We start from the raw sequence: 10,000 nt of genomic DNA on the forward strand, positions 1-10,000 counted from the left end.
GCTAAATACTCCTAAGTGACCGATAGCGAAGTAGTACCGTGAGGGAAGGGTGAAAAGAACCCCCATCGGGGAGTGAAATAGAACATGAAACCGTAAGCTCCCAAGGCGGAGGAGCCCGAGGCTCGACCGCTGCGTCGCTGAAGAATGAGCCGGCGACTCATAGGCAGTGGCTTGGTTAAGGGAACCCACCGGAGCCGTGAGCGAAAGCGAGTCTTCATAGGGCAATTGTCAACGCTATGGACCCGAACTGGGTGATCTATCCATGACCAGGGATGAAGCTTGGGTGAAACTAAGTGGAGGTCCGAACCGACCGATGTTGAAGAATCGACGGATGACTTGTGGTTAGGGGTGAAATGCCACTCGAACCCGGAGCTAGCTCGGTTCTCCCGAAATGCGTTGAGGCGCAGCAGTTGACCGGACATCTAGGGGTAAAGCACTGCTTTGGCGAGCCGCGAGAGGTACCAAATCGAGGCAAACTCGAATACTATATATGACCTCAAAATAACAGGGGTCAAGGTCGGCCAATAAGACGATGGGGGATAAGCTTCATCATCGAGAGGAAACAGCCGGATCACCGTGCCTAAGGCCCCTAAATGACCGCTCGTTGATAAAGGAGGTAGGGTGCGAGACATTTGAAGGTTTGTTTCAAGTAGCCACCCTTGAAAGAGTGTGTAATAGCTCATCGATCGAGCGCTTCACACAAGATGAACGGGGCTAAGCGATATGCCAAGCCGCGGGATGTAAAATGCATTGGTGGGAGCGCCCACTTTAGAGGGAAACACCCGCTGAAGCGGGTGGACGAAGGCGAGAATGCTCGGCTTGAGTAACGCAAACATTGGTGACAATCCAATGCCCCGAAAACCTAAGGGTTCCTCCGCAAGGTTCATCCACGGAGGGTGAGTCGTACTAAGATCAGCCGAAGGCGAGTCGATGGACAATGTAAATATTCTTAAACTACCCCTTGTTGGTCCTGAGGGACGGATGAGGCTAGGTTAGCCTAAAGAAGGTTATCAGTTCAAGGACACACGGTGTCCCTGCCTTTCAAGGTAAGAAGGGTAGAGAAAATGCCTCGAGCCAATGTTCGAGTACCAGCGCTACGGTCAAGTAACCCATGCCATACTCCCAGGAAAGCTCGAACGACCTTCAATAAAAGGGTGCACTGCATCAAAACCGACATAGGTAGGTAGGTAGAGAATACCTAGGGGTGCGAGACAACTCTCTAAGGAACTCGGCAAAATAGCCCTCAGAACTACGGTGGAGAAGGGTGCCTCCTCACAAAGGGGGTCGTAGTGACCGTGCCCGCAATCGCTTACCAAAAACACAGTCTCCGCAAAGTCGTAAGACCATGTATGGCCGACGCCCCAAAGGCTTAAGGTTAAGGAAGTCAGGACTGATGACAGGGAGCCACATGATCAAGCCCAGTGAACGGGCGGCCGAACTATAAATTCTAAGGTAGCGAAATTCCTTGTCGGGTAAGTTCCGACCCGCACGAAAGGCGTAACGATCCGGGCATTGTCTCGGAGAGAGGCTCGGTGAAATAGACATGTCTCAGGAAGATGGACTACCGCACTGGACGGAAAGACCCCATGAAGCTTCACTGTTCCCTGGGATTGGCTTTGGGCCTTTCTGCAGCTTAGGTAGAAGGCGAAGGCCTTCCGGGGGTCCGAGCCATCAATGAGATACCACTCTGGAAGAGCTAGAATGCTAACCTTGTGTCGGGACCTACGAGCCAAGGGACAGCCCCTGTAGACAGCTTCTATGGGGCGTAGGCCTCCCAAAAAGGTAACGGAGGCGTGCAGAAGGTTTCCCTCAGTCAAGGAAGATTGGCCCTCGAGTGCAAAGGTAGAAGGGAGCTTGACTGCAAGACCCACCCGTCGAAAGGGGGATGAAAGTCGGCCTTAGTGATCCGGGAAGGCGTTTCAGTGGAAGGGTCGTCAACGGATAAAAGTTACTTTAGGGATAACAGTTGATCTTCCCAAGAGCTCACATCGACAGGAAGGTTTGGCACCTCAATGTCGGCTCTTCGCCACCTACCGTAGTATGTTCCAAGGGTCATTGCCGCCCATTAAAGCGACGTGAGTCGGGTTCGAACGCCGTGAGACAGCTCGGTCCATATCCGGTGTGGGCGTTAGAGCATTGAGAGGACCTTTCCCTAGTACGAGAGGACCGGAAGGACGCATCTCCGGTGTACCAGCTTATCAGCCCACGGTAAACGCTAGGTAGCCAAGTGCGGAGCGGATAACTGAAAACATCTAAGTAGTAAGCCCACCCCAAGATGAGTGCTCTCCTATTCCGACTTCCTCGGAACCTTCGATAGCACAAATTTGAGACAGCGATGGGTTCTCTACCCCTGTGAGGGTGGAGTGACGAAGTTTGAGAATTCAAGAGAAGGTCACGGCGAGACGAGTCGTTTATCATTACGATAGGTGTCAAGTGGAAGTGCAGAATGTATGCAATTTGAGGCATCCTAATGTACCCAGGTAGACTTGAACCTTGTTCCTACATGACCCGATCAATTTGATTAGGTACTCGCCATCTATTTTTATTGTTCAACTCTTTAACAACATGAAAAACCAAAGCTCTGCCCTCCCTCTTTATCGATCCAAGGGATGGAAGGGCAGAGGCCTTCGTGTCCCCCCACCAAGAATTGGGGCCTCACAATCACTAGCCAATATGCTTTTCTCTCATGTCTTTCTTCATTCATGGTTCGATATTCGGTGTCCTAGGCGTAGAGGAACCACACCAATCCATCCCGAACTTGGTGGTTAAACTCTCATCATGCGGTGAAGATATCGTAGGGAGGTCCTGCGAAAAATTAGCTTGACGCTAGGATGATAAAAAGCTTAACACCCCTCATTCTTATTACTTTCTCAATATGAAAAGAAATAAAAAGGTCGTCTTATTCAAAACCCCAATTATGAAATCCCCTTTCTCCCACTTCACACCTCTGAACGCACTGCTCTTATAGAGAGAGGCGCTTTCGCATCTTCTTAACCCAAAATGGGCTGGGAGAGGAAAGGTTCCTTTTAGGTACTCCGGAATAGATCCAGTGGAGACGGGGTGGGGCACTGAGCTCAAAGGATTAGAACATGTGGCTACGAACCACGGTGTTGGGGTTCAATCCTCCTCGCCACAACCGGCCAAAAAGGGAAGGACCTTTCCTTCCGGAGGTAGGATAATCATGATCGGGATAGCGGACCCAAAGCTATGGAACTTGGGTGTGGATCTTTGTCGAAATAGAATGTCCTCGCTTTTTCTTTTTTTTTTCTTTTTATTTATCGTTAATGGTAGATTCTTTCCATATAGTATGCCCGGACCGAATCTTTTTTTGTTCTACGCTCCCTAACTCTTCCTCACCAGCTTGGGCAGAATAGCGAGCAAGTACAAGTATTAGTAGCATAGCAAAATGTGTTCTTCATCATTAATGTGTTTGCTCGCGGTAATTGTGGCCTCTCGGAGAATCGATGATCGCATCTTTGATGCACTTACTAGTACTAGTACGTATATCCGAAAATTCTTAATTGGCTAGTTGTAAATAGCCCCGGACTATGGAACAAAGGATTATACCGGACTTACCTACACCGAGGTATTGACGGTGATTCTCAAATATCGTAGAATGTGAATGTGATATGATGAGATAGAATGCAATAGAAAGAAAGACACAGGAACGGGTTACCACGGTCAAAGCGAACCCTTTCATTCCGACATTCCAAATTAAAGAATTCGGAATGAATCCAATCTCCCAAGTAGGATTTGAACCTCGGCCGATTAATAGCCGACCGCTCTACCACCGAGCTATCGAGGAACAACGGAGATTAGATCTCATAGAGTTCAATTCCCGTTCTCAACCCATGACCAATATGAGCTCGAAGTTTCCTTCGTAACTCCCAGAACTTCTTCGTAGTTTCTTCTTTCCATGCCTCATTTCATAGGGAACCTCAAAGTGGCTCTATTTCATTATATTCCATCCATATCCTAATTCCATTCATTTAATATCCCCTTTCCTTTGGTGTCATTGACATAAGAGATGTCGTTTCTAGTCTATCTCTTTCTATTTCTATATTCTATTTCTATATATATATGGAAAGTTTAAAAATCATCATATAATAATCCAGAAATTGCAATAGAAAAGAAAAGGGAGGTTTGTGATGATTTTTAAATCTTTTATACTAGGTAATCTAGTATCCTTATGCATGAAGATAATCAATTTGATCATTGTGGTCGGACTCTATTATGGATTTCTGACCACATTCTCCATATGGCCCTCTTATCTCTTCCTTCTCCGAGCTCGGGTTATAGAAGAAGGAGAAGAAGGAACTGAGAAGAAGGTATCAGCAACAACAGGTTTTATTACGGGACAGCTCATGATGTTCATATCAATCTATTATGCGCCTTTGTATCTAGCATTGGGTAGACCTCATACAATAACTGTCCTAGCTCTACCCTATCTTTTGTTTCATTTCTTCTGGAACAATCACAAACACTTTTTTGATTATGGAGCTACTACCAGAAATTCAATGCGTAATCTTAGCATTCAATTTGTATTCCTGAATAATCTCATTTTTCAATTATTCAACCATTTCATTTTACCAAGTTCAATGTTAGTCAGATTAGTCAACATTTATATGTTTCGATGCAACAACAAGATGTTATTTGTAACAAGTAGTTTTGTTGGTTGGTTAATTGGTCACATTTTATTCATGAAATGGGTTGGATTGATATTAGTCCGGATACAACAAAATAATTCTATTAGATCTAATGTACTTTTCGATCTAATAAGTACCTTGTGTCGAATTGAGAAATTCTATGGCTCGAATCTTTAGTATTCTCTTATTTATTACCCGCGTCTACTCTTTAGGCGTATCACCGTCACCCATTTTTACTAAGAAACTGAAAGAAACGGAAGAAATGGAAGAAAGGGAGGAAAGTGAGGAAGAAACAGATGTAGAAATAGAAACAACTTCCCAAACGAAGGGGACTAAACAGGGATCCACCAAGAAGATCCTTCTTCTTCCCTTTTTCGGAAGAAAAGGAGGATCGGGACAAAATCGGCGAAACGGAAGAGATCCAAGTGAATGGAAAGGAAAAAACAAAGGATGAATTCCATTTTCACTTTAACGAGACATGCTATAAAAATAGACCACTTTATGAAACTTTTTATCCTGGACGGGAATCAAGAAAATTCGAAGTTAGAAATATTGATAGAAAAAAAAAGAAAAAACTTTTCTAGTTTGAAAACCTCTTGTAACTATTCTTTTGACTCGAAACATTGAATCGCCCATTACGATATATAAAAAGATCACTGAGAATGCCGGAATGCTATATAAATGTTAAATGTAAATAATAAATTCAATTTATTTAAATAATATAAATAATAAATATACGATAATAAATATATATACGTATAATAAATATACGTAAATAATAAATATTTTATTTAATTTTTATTATTTATTAAATATTAATATTAAATTCAAAATTATATTAAATAATTAAAATTAGAATTATATTCTATATTAAATAATTCTAAAAAATAATTATATAATTGAATATTTTATAATTATAATATATATAATTATAATATAATTGAATATTTTTATTTATTTTTTATTTTATTTTAATATAATTCAATATTCTAATTTTAATATAATTCAATATTATAATTATAATATTCTATTCAATTAAATATTATATGGATTGAATATAATGAAATAGAGCCACTTTGAGGTTCCCTATGAAATGAGGCATGGAACGAAGAAACTACGAAGAAGTTCCGGGAGTTACGAAGGAAACTTCGAGCTCATATTGGTCATGGTTGAGAACGAGAATTGAACTCTATAAGATCTAATCTCCCGTTGTACCTCAAGAGCTCAAGAGTAGAGCGGCTCACCGTTAATCGACCGGTCGTAGGTTCGAATCCTACTTGGGCAGATTGGATTCATTTCGAATTCTTTAATTCGGAATGTCGAAATGAAAGGGTTCGCTTTGACCGTGGTAACCTGTTCCCTGTGTCTTTCTTTCTATTGCATTCTATCTCATCATATCACATTTTGGCATAATATTGAGAATGCTCATTCAATGAGCAATTCAATAAGAGATCTCGGATCGAATCGATATATCAATATCGATTCGATCCGAGATCTTGGAATTGGAATAAGTTCAGCAGCGGATCACGAAATTTTGGTGGTCTTCTCTATCTAATGAATGGGGAGTCCGCTTTGAAAGCGTCCGCCCTGCAACCACCCTCGAGTATATACTTCAACAGGAATTATACAAGGGTAGTTGATACAATAAAAACCTCTGGGAAAATGCCCTCCCGTAACCCAACAGATAAAGTACATTACATAGTCCGTTTTAGGGATTGGCGACTTACCCATTCAATGACTTTGGCACTGGATGTTCCCAAAATAAAATGGGTACTCTCGGGTCGGGTGAATTCAATAATAGACGTCTGTTGGCATTCCGGCCTTCCTTCTCCTTTCCGGGCCTATCCGAAAGAGAATCTAGTACTTCTTGGTCGTGAATATCTGAATATGATGAACCGCCCCGTGGATATCTTTGCTTCGGAACAAAATAATTAGAATTAGGCCCGGTCAATTGGAATGTGTCTTATCCATATAGGGGATCCTCCAATTGAGAAGATCCATCGACCTGAGACGAAGAGAGGGGTCTATCTATTTTATTTAGTTATTCATTTAGTTATTCAGTTAAACCAATGATTCGTTATTAGAGCAGATAGCAACAACCACCATTTCATCCGACATACGTATTTTTTATTTTTCAATGGATTTACATCTTTCATTAATGGAAATTTTTTGATGTAGTGAGTAATAGTTCTGGTTGCTCGCTGTTCAAGAATTCTTGTTTAGGCAGTTCATACCATCCATACATAGTGTTTTGATCTAAGATTTCAATTCTTCCATGTTTAAGCAGTAACATATTGTTCCATGTCCAACATATGGAAGAAATAGGTGTTTCCACGACTCTACCACCCAGTCAATTCTGTTCCACTTAATCCCTATTTCATGGCCACATATCTTTTAGGCTAAGGAATGGGAAATCTTTCTCCTATTACATGAATCCAATTTTCATTTCATCCAGGAAAATCCATCTTTTTCTCAACAATGCCTTTGTCATTTGATCCAATAGCGTTCTGTTAGATAGGAACAGATTTGATAAATACTAATAACTCTCGGATAGAGTATTCGAACGGAAAAATCCATTAGATAATGAACTATTGGTTCTAAGCCATCTCTGGCGATGAATCAACAATTCAAAGTGCTTTTCTTGCGTATTCTTAATAAACCAGCATTTATATATAGATGTAGGAGGATCCGTTTGGGAAGTAAGAAGCCCCTTTGACATCTCTTCATCTGCAAAGAATTCTCGATGTGAAAACACAGAGACAAGGGGCTGATCTTTGAATAGGAAAAAGAGTGGATCTGCAGGGTCCCAAATGAATTGGCTTATTTGAAAAAAGCCTTGTTCTTTGGAGGATCTATCTCGTATCTGGTATTGCATGGCTCCACTCTGCAAGAACTCCGAATCATTCTCTTAAAGCTCATCCTCTTCATTATAAATGATCCGCTTGCCCCGAAATGACCTGGCCCAATATGGAAATCCCAATTCATTGGGCCTTTCGATACAATCAAATAGAAAGCCCCAAGGGCGCCATATTCTAGGAGCCCAAACTATGTGATTGAATAAATCCTCCTCTATCTGTTACGGGTCAAGGACTTCTTCTCCTTCCTCTTCTTCAAACTCCGATTCGTATTTTTCATAGAGAAATCTCTGATCAAGGATAAAACAAGATCCATTTTGCATCATATCTAAGGGACTTCTTGGTTCGGGCCGAAGAATCAATGTCACTCGATCATTATCAAACTGACTGCAATCTTTTTCTGTGCAACAGCCCGTCCTATCTGATAGAAAAGGATCCCATGATCCTGAACCGATCTTACCTGGGATCGCAAATCCCAAGTTTGTCTATGAAGAGCAGATCTAATTATATTAGTGTCTATAATTGATTTCTTTTGTGTAATACTAATTGATAGGGCCTCATTGGTAAGTGCTACAAGATCTCGTATATTGGAACCCATGGTTATGGACCCGAATCCATTAGTATAGAACATTTTCTTTTTCAAGTGAAATCCCCTAGTATATGAAAGAGTAAAAAAGTGCTTTCGTTGTTGTGGAATAAGAAGCCTTCGTATCTTAATGCATGTATTTAATTTATTCGGAGCTATTAGAGCGGGATCCACTTTTTTGGGAATATGAGTCGAAGCAATAACGAGAATATTTCTAGTGGAACATCTTTCACAATCCCTGGAGAGATAGTTCACTAATAGACCGAGGGATAAGTAACTCGACTCATTCACATCCAGATCATGAATGTTTGGAATCCATATTATGCAAGGAGACATTGCTTTTGCTAATTCGAATTGAAGGGTGATATAAAATCGGTCTATTTCCGGCATCATATCCATAGTTAGTGCATTCATCCTAGTTAGAAACTCCAGCTCCGTATCAAAGTCACAGTCGATATCGTCACTCACATCAATATCGTCACTATTATCAATAAGAAAACCCTTAGGCTTGTTATCCAGGAACTTGTTCAGAAATACTGTAATGAAAGGAAGATAGGAGTTTGTCGCTAGGTATTTGACCAAATAGGATCGTCCAGTCCTTATAGAACCTATCACTAAAATACCCCTAGAGGGGGATAGGGCTAAGCAGAGCGAAAAGGGTTTTCCATGAGATGGGAAATGAAAACTATTCACCCCACACGAGGTTTGTGAATAAGTGGTTGTCTGATAATAAGTAAGGAATATCCGTATTTCTGCTAAACAGGGTGTATTGAATTCATAATTCATTAGATACTTTTTATGAATGTCAACTAAGTATCGTAAATAAATTGCTCCCGGCTCTTCAATCATTTGATAACCAGAGTCATTCTTTGACAAATGATCACTATGAGTCAGACTCAATAGAATTTGATCAATCCTTTTTTCTGTCGTTAAGTGGAGAACTGAACCAAGAATTCTCTTTCTTTATCATCAATCGAATCACTGTTCGCGACCAAGGATTCTGTTTTATCATCAATCCAATCACCGTTCACGTTTTTTTCTTTTTCTTATCAATGAATAAATCTCTTTACTTGTATGACTTAGATGTCTCGTATTTCTCAAAAAAGTGATTCGATTAATGGGATTTGGTATGATACTTATGAGATCGATGAGATTGATATTCAAAAATTTCTTCTCAGAACGTATTGATTTAACCCCATAAGCGGGACCACCACCCCATAGCTTGTTGCCGCCGGAAGGTGAACCCCGCATTTCTTCTAGAAAATCTCCTAATTGTTCCGGAGAAACTAGAAAGAGATTCTTTAACCGGAAAGAATTCAGTTCGGATGTAGGATACCTATCCGGAAGTTTTCGCAACTCAATCATGTATGATGGAATCATCAAAGATTTGACCTTTCGAACTCGCCCGAACTCACTATAGGCTCCGGGAAACAAAGAGAAGATGTGTACGAACGAGATATCTAGCAACAAGAAGAAGGAAAAGGATTGAATAGAGGAACTCCGAACATTTGGCGATCTCATATGTGTCGATATCAATGGTGGCTCATTATTTCGATGAATCATTTCTTCGGATGAAGAAGATTATGTAAACACTTACTCGAAATCTCACTTATCGGATTCCATTGTGGAAGACACAATTTTTCCGAAGAATTCGCCATGATATATCCGATCCATGCATAATATCATGAAAATGGATACAAATTTTTTAACGCTACTTAGTATCGGTAATAGGTTCGAAAAGGTATCTAAAAATAGCAAATTTAGAACCATGGCATATATGTTTGGAATAGATTCCATTTTGAGAGAGTTGAAAAGCACTATCTCGTTGAAAGGTTCTATACATCACTTTTCAACACATTTCTTTAGACAAAGACTCGCTTTTTCCTCTTTTCCGGATGGTAAATATTTCTCGG

At 40.9% G+C, this 10,000-nt stretch overlaps 3 pseudogenes; 1 reads left to right on the top strand and 2 right to left on the bottom strand.

Moving 5' to 3' along the window:
• Nucleotides 1–768: 768 nt before the first annotated feature.
• Nucleotides 769–2,857, bottom strand: LOC125369788 (annotated as a pseudogene).
• A 1,127-nt stretch (nt 2,858–3,984) lies between these two features.
• LOC125369790 lies at nt 3,985–5,230 on the top strand (annotated as a pseudogene).
• A 1,760-nt stretch (nt 5,231–6,990) lies between these two features.
• Nucleotides 6,991–10,000, bottom strand: part of LOC125370192 — a 6,245-nt pseudogene continuing 3,235 nt past the window's right edge.

Source organism: Ricinus communis, chromosome 1, assembly GCF_019578655.1.
Source record: "Ricinus communis isolate WT05 ecotype wild-type chromosome 1, ASM1957865v1, whole genome shotgun sequence".
NCBI classification, from domain to species: domain Eukaryota; kingdom Viridiplantae; phylum Streptophyta; class Magnoliopsida; order Malpighiales; family Euphorbiaceae; genus Ricinus; species Ricinus communis.